Here is a 14,965-nt window from a genome sequence, read left to right as displayed (position 1 = left end):
AGACTAAATTATAGGGCTGGGGACAGGGGGGACCAGCTGCGCTTCAGCTGCAGCCTCAGTTGTTGTGACAGAGTGAGAAGTGTGGGCACCAACAGATTGCTAACTGTGTAGCCAGAAATAGGCTGATGATTGGCTGGCGTGCTGCAGGGGAAGGAGAGAGAGAGCCCGCTGGATGCACGTGTTGGTTCCAGCCCAGGGTGGGACCAACTCTTATCTGTCAAAGCAGAAGTGACCAGTGTGCCAGATGCAGTCTTACGGTCTTGGCATAGCTTTACATTGAGGCAAGCTTTAGTTTTCTCTAGCTCTCTCTTAAAATGGTCAGGAATATCTGTCTTGTTTTTGGTTTTGTTTTTAAAAATTCCCCTCACCATTTCCTGTTGTGCTGTCTCGCTGGTTGAGCTCAACTTGACTGCTGACTATAATTACTGGGAGGTTTGTGATGAAAGCTGAAAAGTCCAAGTTGACGTGAAAGGTGCATTATACTCGAACAACCCAGAGACAGAGCGTGGCGTACCGGTTTGAAGTTGTTGCTGTGTTTTGTCTAGTTCAACACATTTGGTTTTTTGGAGCATTTATAACAGGCAGGGCAGTTTCTGCAACTTGTAAATACTGCTCATAAATAGTTGCTAAAGTGTGAGGTTGAATAAACATTACCTTAATGGTTTGTGAAGACCTGGCCAGCAGGAAACCAAACTGTGCTTTGAAATAAGACCTTTCTCATTTGTGAGGAGGGGAGAGAAAATGGATTGGGACTCTAAGAAATGCCTTGTTTAATGCTGGACTGGTAACCCAAAGGTGACCATGTCCAGTTGACATACTCTCCTGTGACTACTTCTCTGTTATTGTCTCTAAAATGGTCATAATTGGGCAGACAACTGATATTTAAAATACTCATTCTATGCTGGAAGAAGGTTTGAGCACTTTTTTTGTTTTTCTGTAGCCAAGTCACATGTGTGTAAATGTCTGTACCCTGAAGGATCCATAGCAGCCTGGTTCAGCATTATTTCACAGATGGGGAATCCTGGGCTGGCAGAGCTGTGCGTGCTTGGGTAGGCTGGGCAGGAAGCAGGGCAGAGGAGCCCTTTCTCCCGCCCTCTGTCATCTGTGCCTGTCAACTTTGCTATTGCAGCCCTCTTATGGTTCTTGTATTGGTCACATGGGCCATTTTCATGGCAAGTAGGGCCTGGCCTGCATGTGACAGAGGGCCAGGGAGGAGAAGTTTGCCAGGTAAGACACATAGACGTTTAAATCTGAGTGATGACTTAAAATATTTAAATTTACATGGAAGCAAATACTTCCATCATTCAACTTAATTTTTTCCTTAGAACATTCTTTTTTCTCCACACTTCCTAAAATGTGGTCAAACCTTTATTTAACAGCCCAAGAGGACATTGGAAAGTGTTCCCACTGATTAGGTGGGGGCTCACTAACATTAATGGTTTGGATTTTACTTGCTTGGGGCTCACCCTGCGGCAGGATTCCATGCGACATGGTTTGCCACGTGATATCTCATTTAGTCCTCATAGCACATCTTTGAGGTAAGCATTATTATAAACACTATTTTATATTTAAGAAAATTAAGTTTGAAGAAGGTCACACAAGTGGTGGAGCAACCAGAGTCTTAATCGGAACCTGGAGAGTCTGACTTTCCAGGTCCCTTGTCCTTCTCTCAGATTCAGTGGTCAAGATGCCATCGTGAACGTGTTCAGACTGTGTGGCATCAAAGATTTTTTTGTTGGGAAACATGATTAACTAAAAATTTTTGCTTACTTCTTCTTGGCTGTGTGAATCCTACACAGGGAGGGCCATGGAGGGCCCCAGGGGCCCCTGCTGCTCTTGCTCCATTCATTGTTTGGCCAGTTGACAGGCATTCAACTAAGATAGGTGCTTTGCTCAGTGAGACCTTGGTTAGAAATGGCCTGGACCCCTGGAAACAAAAATTTTGATGGTTTACTTATCTTGTGACCATTTAATTAATGACAGACACCCAGGCCCATTTTCTAAAAAAATTCTAGCTTCCAGTCCTGTAATTACAGAGATTGTTGATAACACAGTTCAAATGTCCTTTTCCCCTGAAGCTTCACTGGTTCTCTCTCAGCAGGAAACTGTGCCCCTGTAGCACCAGGTGGTGGCTTTTGCTTTTGACCCATCGCAGGCCTTACCATGCCTTGTTGTGTCATAGTCATTGCCCAGCAATGGCTTGCTCAAAGGGAACCCAGACTGCACAGCCACACAGAGTGGACATCACACTCACTGGCTGTGTAGTCTTAGGTTAACTTGCCTCACGTAACTAAGTTGCTTTCATTATTTCCATTTCACATGTATTGGAAGTAGAACATTTCATGGAGAGTTGGTATGAAGAACAGATACATGGTTTGTTCAGTAGTCACATGAGCTCTGGCGGAGGAGACACTCCTGGTTATTATGGGGTATATTTCTTTTCTTTTTTTTTAACCTTTTTTTATTTTGAAATTAAGTTTAATGGAATGACATTGATCAGAAAGAGTACATAGGGTTTCAGCGAACATCTCTATAGCCTTTAAGATGTTGACTGTGCTGTGTGCCCACCACCCAATGTCAAATCATTTTCCATCACTGTATATTTATCCCTCTTTTCTCCCCTCTTCCAACCTCTCCCCCAGGTAACCATTTAACTTTTATTTATGTCCATGAGTCTCCATTTTATATTCCACCTATGTGTGAAATCATATAGTTCTTAGATTTTTCTGATTTACTTATTTCAGTATAATGTTCTCAAGGTCCATCTATGTTGCAGTAAATGGTAATATATCATGACTTCTTGTGGCTGAGTAGTATTCCATAGTATATATGTACCACATCTTCTTTATCCAACCCTTTGTTGAGGGACACTTTGGTTGTTTCTAAGTCTTGGCCACTGTGAATAATGCTGTGATGAACATGGGATACATGTGTCTTTACGTACCAATGTTTTTGAGATTTTGGGGTAGATACCCAATAGCAGGATTTCTCGGTCATATGGGTAGTTCTAGTCTTAATTTTTTGAGGTACCACCATAATTTCTTTTATAATGGCTGTACCACTTTACATTCATACTAACAATGAATGAGGGTTCCTTTTTCTTCACAGCCTCTCCAACAAGGAGAGGCTGTCTTGTTGATAATAGCCAATCTAACAAGTGTGTGGTGGTATCTTGTTGTTTTGATTTAGATTTCTCAAATAGCTAGTGAAGATGAGCATCTTTTCATATATCTGTAGGCCATTTGAATGTCTTCTTGAAAGAAGTGTCTGTTCAGGTCTTCTATTTTTGATTGGATTATTTGCTTGTTTGTTGCTGAGCTTTGTGAATTCTTTATATTTTTTGGAGAATAACATGTTATATAAGCTGTTATTTATGAATATCATCTTCCATTTGGTTGGCTGTCTGTTTGTTGTCCATTTCTTTTACTTTGCAGAAGCTTTTTAGTTTGATATAGTGCCATTAATTAAGTGTTGCCTTTATTTTCCTTGCCTTTAGGGTCAAATTCATAAAATTTTCTCTGAGGCCAAGGTCCAAGAGTTTAGTACCTATATTTTCTTCTATGTGATTTGTTTCAGCATATTAAGTAAATAGACCTAGACCTACAGGTTGCTTCTTCAGAACAGAGGCCATTTATCTTACATTGTGTGACCGTCACACACATTCTAGACACTTGATACTATACCTAAAATTAAAAACACCTGTGCTCACTTTGGCAGCACATATACTGAAAAACACTAATATACATGAGTGTCTATATGTTTATAATACAGGGGTTCCTCGGGTTACAACAGTTTTGACATATGATGTTTTGAGTTTATGATGCTCGCTCCCATAAAAACTGAAAAAAACAGAGATGAGTGTTTCAACTTACACCATTAGTGTCGTACTTCTGGACTATGTGGGAAAAATAGTTTGGTTGCACACAGCGGAAGAGTACGCAGTACAGTGTACAGTACAAGTATATATTTATGTCCTTTTCTTTTTCCTGTGACTTAGTTGTGTTTTTATGTTCTTGATTATGATTTTACAACTGTGTTAGGATAGGTAAGTAATTTAGGCTAGGGTGTGTTTTGACTTACACCAAAATTCGGGTTATGTCACTGTCATAGGAACAGGACTGTGTCATAACCTGAAGACCCCCTGTATATTATGATATTAGTTATATATCATTATATATTTATATGTAATTATATACATGATATATACAAGGATTGGAATCACATATATATGTATGTTATACACACACGTAGAGATGGATGGATAGATAGATGATAGATAGATAAATAGATATTAAATATGTTTCTCTATAGAATACAAATTTTACCTGCTATTTCTACCATCCTTTAATCTTAGCCACTTCATGACTTGAGAACTATTAATACAGTTTTGTGGTTTTGTTGATGGATCTCTATGTAAATTCCAAGAGAGCCAGGGCCCCTAATTCCGGGTCGGCCCCACTCCAGTGGCCCCTGGCACGATAGGTTCGGCACAATCATGTCTGTATTCACAGCAATGCACCTCAACACAAGTTATTTATTACTTACTCTCCAATCACTTATTTGTTCCTCTGTCACAAAATCTGCCTGTCACAGAAGGCTCAGAACCTGATCTCATGTGCTGTTAGCAGAAGGAACAATCCTCATTTGTTCACTGAGGAACCAGGCAGGTGATTGACTTGACCGTGGTCCCCGTGGGAAATGAATGGTGTGAACTGGGTGGATGTTGGGGCTGAATCCCGGACCAGGAAATGTCTCACACCTTCCCACTTCAGAGCACTTTGGCATGCACCTAATTTTTCTGTCATGACTTTTGTTCTGCTGAGGGTTTAGCAGTGGGGAAGATTATATAGACAGCACTAGCCCCAAACATTTATTTAAAGGGAAACAGCACCAGCTGCCATTTCTATGTCAGTGAGACGGATTCTTTGGGGGCCTTTCCCCTCCCTAGTCTGACAAGGCAGACGAAGATAACAGCCTTCCAGGACTCCATGCACAGTGGAGGCGTCACTCTTAAATCCCTGGAATGTGCTCCCAACCCCTATCTCTGCTGCTTGCCTTTGTTTTTTCAAATGAGCAGAATCCTGGGTGGGCAAAGATCTTACTGGGGGATCTCTCAGCATTCCTTCCCTCCCTCAAAGCCCTGCGATATTTTAATTCTCTGACTGGTGCCCAGCACTGAAAGCACATGAAGACTAAAGCTTTCAGATTGAAGTTGAAAGAAAATACCAAACATGGCATGTGGAAGCAATGAAATATGGCACTCGACAGATGAGACGGCTGGTGTGGCCATGCTTGCCATAGATCTCACGAGCACATTTCAGGGGTTGCATGGGTTATTAAAAGCAAAACAGGAACCATAATTGCCCTTAATCTTTATTCATCCTAAAAATATGGTTCAAAGGGTGATCATGAGGGGGAAGATCAAGAGGAAAATCGGCATGAGTCTTTGGACAATGCCACATTTGATCTTCCTTCTTTGAAGACATGCTAAGAATAGAGATGGGACCTGAAGTATGAGCCCTTGGTGGGGAGCTGATCCTCTGTGATGGGGCTGCACTGAGCTTGACTTCATGGCATGGCTTTATCCAGTCCCACCTGTGTCCACAACTCCCTCTGCATAGGTGAAGTTCTTGTACTGGGTTTTTGGCTCAGAAGCTGAGCAAGATGATCATGCCTACATGTGTGCTTTTACTTAACTTTCTTTAAAAAAAAAAAAAAAGACCACCCAGCTCTGCTTAAATTATAGTGAAATTTCTTGTACACCAAAGGAGTTACAGGTTGGGAGGGGACACTTGGAAGAGAATGGCCAATTTTGTCTTGTTGTCATAAACTCCAGGCAGAGTATTCCCCCAATAATTTACTTTTTTATAATTTTTAAAAATGTATTGATTTGAGGAAGAGAGAGAAACATCAGTTTGTTGTTCTTCCACTTTCTTATGCATTCATTTTATGTGCCCTGACTGGAAATAGAATCCACAACCTTGGTGTGTTGAGACGATGCTCTCCCACTAAACTACCTGGCCTGGGGCCACCCCCAATAATTTATAGTTCTCAGTTCTTCTAGCAATAACAATCCTTATCAATTCTCAGTGCCTTACTTGTGTAATATCATTTTAGAAATGTGACACAATTTTATGCAATGGTCTAGACTTTTAATGAATATATTACTTTTTAGATAATAGAAAGCAATAGTTAGCAATTGACACTTGTCTGCATAGACTTGAATGTGAACTATTCATACTCTGACACACCAAGATATCAGGGTCCCATGTAAGAATATTTAGGAATATGCATGACAATTGGATTTTCCTTTAGTATAACATATGCCTTGCATTGGATCTGATAAGTTATAATTTGCACCAGCACCATCTTAGGCAAACATTTTGCTATAGAGTGACTATATGCCTCAAAGTCTTATTTATTCCCACATTGACAGAAAATTAGGTTCGACTGGTATATTAGTTGGGTGAAAAAGACCCTCCAGGGAAACTTTTCCATCTCCGTGTCTTCCTTCTCATTCACCCTCTTTGGCCGTCATTGTTTTTCAAGCAAAGCTTTTATTTTCTTCATAACATTTCTTTTAAGCACAGCCCCACTTGTGCACTTTAAACTGTTGGTTCTCTCTAATCATTATAGCCACATTCCCTTCCCCCAGTAGGTTTAAATCAAGTGGTGTTCCCCCCCATTATTTAAAAACGAGGTTTTGACCTTAATGTTTAGTCTCAAGGTAAGTGAGATGTTTGCAAGGATGGTATCTCTGTGTGTCTTTTTCTCCTGAGAATTGGAGGTCATGGACAAAAAGAGGAATGCTATTCTCTAACCATTCCTGGTTTAATTTGTGTTGGAGAGAAAATAGTTTTTCTGATCATCCGACTTCAGGTTGATTAGGTGTGGGCTCATTTCCATGAGCGCTCACGTTCAGTTTGAGGTGATGCAGCACTGGGCAGAAAAGATCACTCACAGGCTGTCCACTAGCCTGAGCTCCTCAACCTTTGCTTCTTATGCTCTGTAATTGGCCTAGGCTGAGATCTGACTTCTGTATATTACATGACTTGGATTAGTTAACTTTAAAGGGGTGGTTTCTTCAAAAGGTGTTGAAAGCTGCTTTAGTTGGGTAACCTCAAATGCTAAGCCACTACTTCTCATCAAATTTCCTCTTCAAGGAGCATATGCAAGTTTTTAAAACCTTCCTTTATTCAAATTGTCATGCCAAACCGGAAGATTGCCCCATTAGGAAAACAGAACCCATCACAGCTCCCATTTCCTTTATGATGTTAGAAATTGTGCTCAGACTATTGCTCACGAGAAACTAAAATTCTTTGTGTGTGACAGAGTGACTTAAACCATCACATTGGCTCTTTATGATGTCAGGGTAGAAAAAGGACTGGCGACATCTTAAGACCTGTGAGAGTGGCTGGTTGCTTCCATATGATTTCTTAGCTGGAAAGATCCTAGATTTTTCCTTGTTAGTTTCTGAAAAATAATTAGTTAAAATATTTTCAAAATATGCTATGAAGAACAAAAATTTACTTTGTTATGTTATAAATTATTATTTATAAAGAAATATAAAGTTAAGTAGAACTAATCTAAGATAAATAATAAGGAAACTGACAAATATTTATCTAATTACTATGGCCAAAGACTTTCTAAAATAATTAGCAACGAGAGTAATCACAGAAGGAAAGACTGATAGATTTGTTTGCATAGACTTTAAACATCTTTATACATCTTAATACATTAAAAACTCCATTGATAATATAAAAACAATAGAATAGTATTTACAATAAACCTAATGAAACAGGGTTACTTTTGACATATAAAGAACTTGTGAAAATCAATAACTGCAGTGTACAGTCAATGAGACTACAAATAAAAAAGGAAATTAAAGTGTCTGCTAAATAATAATATTCAACCATGTTAGCAATTAAAACACTAATTACAGGTAATTGGGCATTTCTATGTATTTTTGATAGAATTGTAAACTTATGGCCTATTTAAAAGACAATTTAGCATTATGCATTAGGAACTTTACAATTATTTTATTTCATTATGAAGTTTTTTGATAGCATAAAATTAGAGAAACATCAGATAACCAAGTAAATTATTGCAAGTCATAGTATACATAACTATATAGTCATTAAATAATATTCACTGACACTTTTAATAATAAAGGAAAATGCTTATGTTAATTGTAAAAAAGCATGCAATATTATATATCCAGTATGACCAAATTATAAAATTCTGTTCTCATTAAAAATGCATATAAGTGCACTAAAATATGAAAGGGATCATTTCTCGCTCTTATTATACTTTTCTGTGTTTCCACTGTTGTAAAGTATTTTAAATATTGTTTCTGATAGGCAGTCAGCAAACCCAACCTACTTTTATATGTCAGTGCAAACTTTTATAGTCATCCCATTTTTCAACATGGACATTATAAGTATTCACTCTATATATTATCAACATATATAACATATATAATATGTAATAATATATATATTCTATAATATATAAACAGGTTAACACAGCATGTGTATATAATATTATTTAATTTGCATATTATTAATAATATATCAATAGGTTAATATTATCTTACATATCATGTATAATATAAATATATCAAACTATGTTTGTATTTAGTGTATGTAAAATAACTGATTTCTGCCTGTAAGATGGACTGATCACAGTGGAGCTTAGAATTTTAAATTGTCTGAGTGGACCCTATGTTCTTTGTTTGTATAGTAAAAGGCTGCAAGTAGTTTCCTTAATTTGATGTCATGTACAAGGTTTTCTGAGGGTGCCCAAGGGCTCATGTCTATTAGGAAGCATGGCCACACATTTCTAGTGCAGTAGGGCCTTTTAGACAGTGCCCTGGTGTCCTTTGTCATCAAGTATGACTGTTATGAGGTATTAGAGTTGCTGTGTAAATGGACATTGTCACCCATAACTTCAGTGCTCAGATTAGCTAAATATGTTGCCTTTGGAAAGATAGGGCTTAAGTTGATCTCCAATGAAGGACAAACACATGGAGAATCAAAGGGCCCTTTGAGATCTGTAAACCAAATATCAAAAAATTTAGAAGTCTACCCCAGCCTTACAGGTGTTCTTTGCTTTGATCATTAATTAAAATGTGACTTCTATTTCAGTGTCACCGTTGGAGGACTTGACAAAACAAAGTATGTCAGGTACCTGACAATTTCTTATAATGACCTGAAAGACAGGTGTTCATTCCTGCAAATGCTTTGAAGCTAAAAATAAAATAACACAAAATTTAAATTAAAGGATATTCCCAAGCATGTAGTAATCATCTTAAGACATGCTTTTCAGGGTCTTTTCCTCCCAGATGATGGTGGTGGGGTGGTGGGGGTGGTGGTGGTTGGTGTTAAAGGTGGGCAAACCCTAGCTAGAAAGGAATGCAGAAAATGGGTAAAGTAAACCCTGGGAAGTCAGTTGAGATCAATCGTCAGAGAATGTGTCTCAACAGTGTCATTATCAGATTAATAGTTGAGTTCCAATCTGAGCTGGAATTATTTGGATAACAAAAATCAAAAAGAAGTTTTTACAAACAATTTTGCCTTGGAGCAAAAGAAACATATTAGGAGTAGGATTTTCATGACTTTCTACCACACCTCTCAAATTCCTGTCAGCTTGTGTACTACAGAAAGAACAACGAGCACCTAACTTCCACAGCCCTCGTTTGTTTTATCTTGAGTCAAAATTGGAGGAAAGCAAAATTTTCTAACTTCACGTGAATTTGAGGTGAACTATAGGTTTCTTGGACAAATAACCAGCAGAACATTTCTAATTATTATAAAAACATGATTTCTTGGGTAAGTTACTATGAATGGAAAATAGGAAGAGATGCCTCTTTCAGGATAAAAACCAACTTTTGGTTAACTGAGTGCTCCCCCCTTCTTTAGTGAGAGGAGGAGAGATAGACTAATAGACTCCTGCATGTGCCCTACCCAGAATCTACCCAGAGTATCAGCCCCAGAAACCCCTCATCTGGAGCTGATGATCTGCCCATCTGGGGACATGCTTGCAACCGAACTATTTTTAGCACCTGAGGTGGAGGTGCCATGGAGCCATCCTAAGTGCCTAGGGGCCAATGTGCTTGAACCAATAGAGCCATGATTACAGGAGAAGGTAGAAGAGAGAGAGAGAAGAGGGAGGGGTGGAAAAGCAAATGGTCATTTCTCCTGTGTGCCCTGATTGGGAATGCACCTGGGACTTCCACACGCCGGACCAATGCTCTACCACTGAGCCACCAGCCAGGGTTGAGTGCTTCTGTTTATCTCCTCTTTGGCATTTACTGGAGCCAGAGCGTTGGACTGTCAGTTTGTTAATAAAATGGTGCTGATCTTCTTAGTAGCTTACAAAGTGGGAAAGTTGACAACAGTTAGCAAATAAACCCTTTCCGTGAAGTACATGGGCTAGACAACTGCACACAGGGATAGAAAAAGAAGCTGGGATGTGTTCATTAGGCTCACGAAACACTAAGTGGGTACCACATGATGACAGTGCTGGGAGAGTAGACACCATGGCTTCTGGTTCAAAAAGAATTTCCAAGGAGGGAGACTCAGGGGTCCACAAAGAGGGAGGACTTTAGTGGAGGGGAGTCCTGGAATGTCACAGGTCCAGGAGGCTCTCTGAGATAAATGGTGCTATTACCTAAGGATCCACTGAGAACAAACTGTGTGGTGAAGAAGCCATATAGTGTTTCCAGGGGTCCGGGGACAGCAGAAAGATTGAGGCAGAGAGGAATGGGTGTCACTGAGGGAGCTCTCGTGGGATTAATGTGGTCAGCAATTTTGGTGAGAAAAGTTACCTGATTGTAGCCTAGGTCACATGTGGAAGAACTTCTGTTCATTCAGACTTTCACTCAGCCACTAAAATCATGTTGTAGGTGAATATTGACCAGAAAGGATGTTCCCAGTATGTTTATAGACAATACTCCCATTTTTATAAAAAATTAATGCATTTGAAAGAAAAGAGAAGCTATGAGGATTTTCACAATATACAGACATAATATTTCCATTTTAAAATTTCAAAACCGGCATTGAAAAAAAAAAGGGAATAACCAAGTGTGTGTGGGGTGGCAACCCAGCGAGCCCCCCCCACGTGCACCTTATTTTCTGACCATTGAAGTTCATCTTTCATTTGCTCTTGTCTTATGTTGTTGTATAGAAGCTGGCTCTTTTCAATAAGTTATTTTAGAGTTAAAGCAATTAAATTTATGTAGCAATCTTTTTATTTTATTTTTATTTATTTATTTTTAAATATTTTATTTATTGATTTTAGAGAGAGAAGGAAGAGAGAAAGTGAGAGAGAGAAGGAGAGAGAGAAGGGGGAGGAGCAGGAAGTGTCAATTCCTGGTAGTTGCTTCTTGTATGTGCCTTGACTGGGCAAGTGCGGTTTTCAAACCTGCAACCTCAGTGTTGCAGGTCGATGGTTTTCCCACTGCACCACCACAGCTAAGGCCAATAGTGATTTTTTTAAAGGCAAGTTTTGTCTTCCCCATTCTCTCTTCCCACTGTTTTCTTTAGTTCCTTGGTCGTATTTGAGGAGCTGGGTCTGGTAGGAGCTCTGGAATAAGCACACAATATCACCTCAGCCTCCCCCCACCCAAACCCTCTTGCTCCAGCTCATGCTGCCAGTTTGCTGTCTTCTCAACCCCTAGAACTCTGTTTTAACTTCATGAAGTTTGAGAATTTCTGTATGGCAGCTGCTAGTCTCGTCTATTCTATCTAGTGCTCAAACATAGTGAGTTACCCTCCTGGCGATAGTAGCTAAAGAGGAAATGTGTGTAGTTGGTTATCTAACCTGTCATGTGGAGGTTCTCAGTGAGTATTCATAACATCTTTTTTTTCTGGAAAATATTCAGCGCAGTTAATCAGGTCGCCAGCAATGGACTTGTCCAAAGAAATGTCAATGCCCCAGAAAGTTTCAACTGAGTTAGAGCTTTGGCCTTGTGCATGATCACAACTCTGTCCTTTGTCAGAAACAAAATGCAATTCACCACGGTCTCCTGTTGTTCCTTCATAATAGGAGCAACCATTTGAGGAACAATATTGATTATTCAATGATTCTATTTCTTGGTACTATTTATTGAATGCTTTCTATGGATTTGGTGCTACACAGTGACTTGTATATTTACCTCACTTCGGTCTCTTCACAATCCTATTAAATAGATATTTTATTCTAACTCTTAATTTAAAAAAAGTGAAGTTTCAGAATGTAAGTCCTCACAGCTTCAAGGTTGAGCCCATTTTTCTGTCTTCAGTTGGTTTATGGGATGGCACAATGTGTGTGGAATGTACTTGCCTTGCTCTTCCAATGTTTTTAAGAATTACAAGCTGTTGAAGCATAGTAAAACCTTCAATAATATGTTTTTGAGTGAAGAAATTAAGTTTCAGGAATTTCTACTGTAGTCTTATAACAAAAACTGGCCTTGACTATGGTGAACTGGCATGTTCTGAACTGACTGAAAGCTCTGCCTCGTTGGAAATGAGGTCCCTGGAAGCGAGGCGGAAAGGACGGGTGAGCCATCCACTTTCCTTTTCCATCTTATTTTGACTGGTTTGTTTTTTTTTTTTGCTAAATATTGAGTTGATTTTACTAAGCAGATACCATCTGAACACCAAAAAGATGTTGCAATTGAGAAATTTTGGGTTCACTGTCTCTTATTCCTGTAACTACTGAAGTCCAGAGGTGATCCCTAAGACTCAACCAAAGGAAAGTTCAAGGACAGTCAGTGAGGTTATGTGCCAAAGTAGTGGGAGAAGAGTCAATGACAAAATATGAGAACTGAGTCCACTTATGGGTCCATTAGAAAAAAACAAAAAAAACCCCAAAGGGTGGTGGCTTAAGGATTCTCAGTTCTGGCAACAAAACTGTATCTCAAAAGTTTAGAATTGTGAAATTTTGATGAAATATCATGAATTAGGAAACTTAACTGGACAGGATATGACCTTCTTATTGTGGAGGGAGGGGCCAGTCCCATGGAGGTGGGGTACCTGGGCAGAGCTGCAGCCACACTGTGTGTCAATCAGTGGGCTTTCTCAGGCACGAGCAGTTTCTCTTTTCTTCTCTTTCTCTACTTTCTTGTTTTGTTTGTTGCAGAAAAGGCAACTAAGCCTGGTGGGGAGCTGCCTCCTGGCTGGTTTTGACCTTCATTCCTGGTACTCCATTGCAGCCCAGGATCCCTCAGCAGCAGGATACATCACTGTTTCCACAGACACGGAGAAGGCCGTATTCTTATTGGCTAGTGAGGTGGCAGTGGTGCCACATAATGAAGTTTTAAATGTGGAAATGGCCTTTTTTTCTCTGTTCGGGATCTCTTGCTAGGGTTGCAGTGTGGGCACTTAGGAAGGTTTTACATCACTGCTTGCCTGAGCTTTTGCTGGACAGGAAGAGGTTAAGGTTCTCAGTTGTCACTGTTTTTTTCCAGGCAGTAGACGATTTCTACATGTAGCAGAAACAGTGAGATGCTTAGCTTTCCTGTAGAGGGGCCACATATGCATTTAATGAGAGACCCTATGGGGTTTCTAACTAGAGAAAGTATGTACGTGATTCAGGGTAAACTCAGGTTGCCATTAACTTGCTGATTTACAGGGTGAGTAAATGAAAAAAAAAGGGGGGGATAGAACGCATTGCAACCAGCTTGGGAGAATGTCTTTATCCTTTCCAGAATATTTCTGATTGTTAATATCATTAACATCTCAACATTTCAATATAGATCACATGTTTTAACAAACATCTTGAATTAAGTACTTTTTTTTTTTTAACTCTCACTTGTGAGTTTTGACTAAATATATTTTATTCATTGTGGTCACCGTGAGAAAGCAACCTGGTTACGATCAAGTTGTCAGCATTTCATGCTTTTAGAAACACAAAAATCTAGCAGGGACTTGCCCTTACTCACTCCCACTCATCCCGGCTCTCTTGATTGGTTTGTTCCCGCTTGCTCTGGAGCAAGAAACCGAAGACGTACCTCTGCTCTCAGATTCAGAAAAATGATACTCTGTGTGGATTGTTTCTCCTCACTGCATCCAGATTTGAACAGTTTGTAGTAGTTGGACTGACTCTGCAATGATCAGCAGAACACAATCTCAAATCTATTTCAGTTTAGGAATAAAAATATCCAAGGATATACTTATTTTTGAAAGTCTCATAAAATCAAATTAGATTTTTAAAAAGTTGAGACTTGGCTCAAAAAAAAAAAAAAAAAGGAAAAAAGAAAGAAAGAAAAACTGCCTTCAAATATGATCATCAAAAAATGCATCAAACCTACTCAAACTGGCCAATAGGACTTTTTTATGTCACAACTGGGACTTTTTTTTTATGTCACAACTGATTTATTTTTGGTATTTGGTCTTACATTTCTTCTAGAGATACCATGAGTTTGCTCTTGGAGGAATCTTTCTCTTTTTTTCTAAGTTGTGGGCATTTTGTTTAAAAACACAAGATTTTGTGTGTGTGTGTGTGTGTGTTTTGTGACAGAGACAGAGAGAGAGAGACAGACAGACAGGAAAAGAAACAGATGAGAAGAATCAAATCTTCGTTGCGGCTCCTTAGTCATTCATTGATTGCTTTCTCATATGTACCTTGACTCAGGGCTCCAGCAGAGCAAGTGACTCTTTGCTCAAGCCAGCGACCATGAGATCATGTCTATGATACCATGGCTCAAGCCAGCAACCCAGCATTCAAGCTGGTGAACCTGTGCTCAAGCCAGCACCTCAGGGGGCCTCGAACCTGGGTTCTTTATGTCCCAGCCTGAAGCTCTATCCAGTGTGCCACCCCTGACCAGGCGAAAACACAATAATTTTTAAAAGGACATGACATAGCTCCTTTCTTTATCATTTGTCTAGGTATCACGTCATGAACTAGAAATACCCACTCCTGTTTTCAGTAAACATGTACTGGGGACTGTGCCCTGCGTAGGGAATGCAAACACGGTAGGACA

The sequence above is a fragment of the Saccopteryx leptura genome, chromosome 2, assembly GCF_036850995.1.
Source record: "Saccopteryx leptura isolate mSacLep1 chromosome 2, mSacLep1_pri_phased_curated, whole genome shotgun sequence".
NCBI classification, from domain to species: Eukaryota; Metazoa; Chordata; class Mammalia; order Chiroptera; family Emballonuridae; genus Saccopteryx; species Saccopteryx leptura.
Note: the sequence above shows the minus strand (reverse complement) of the source record.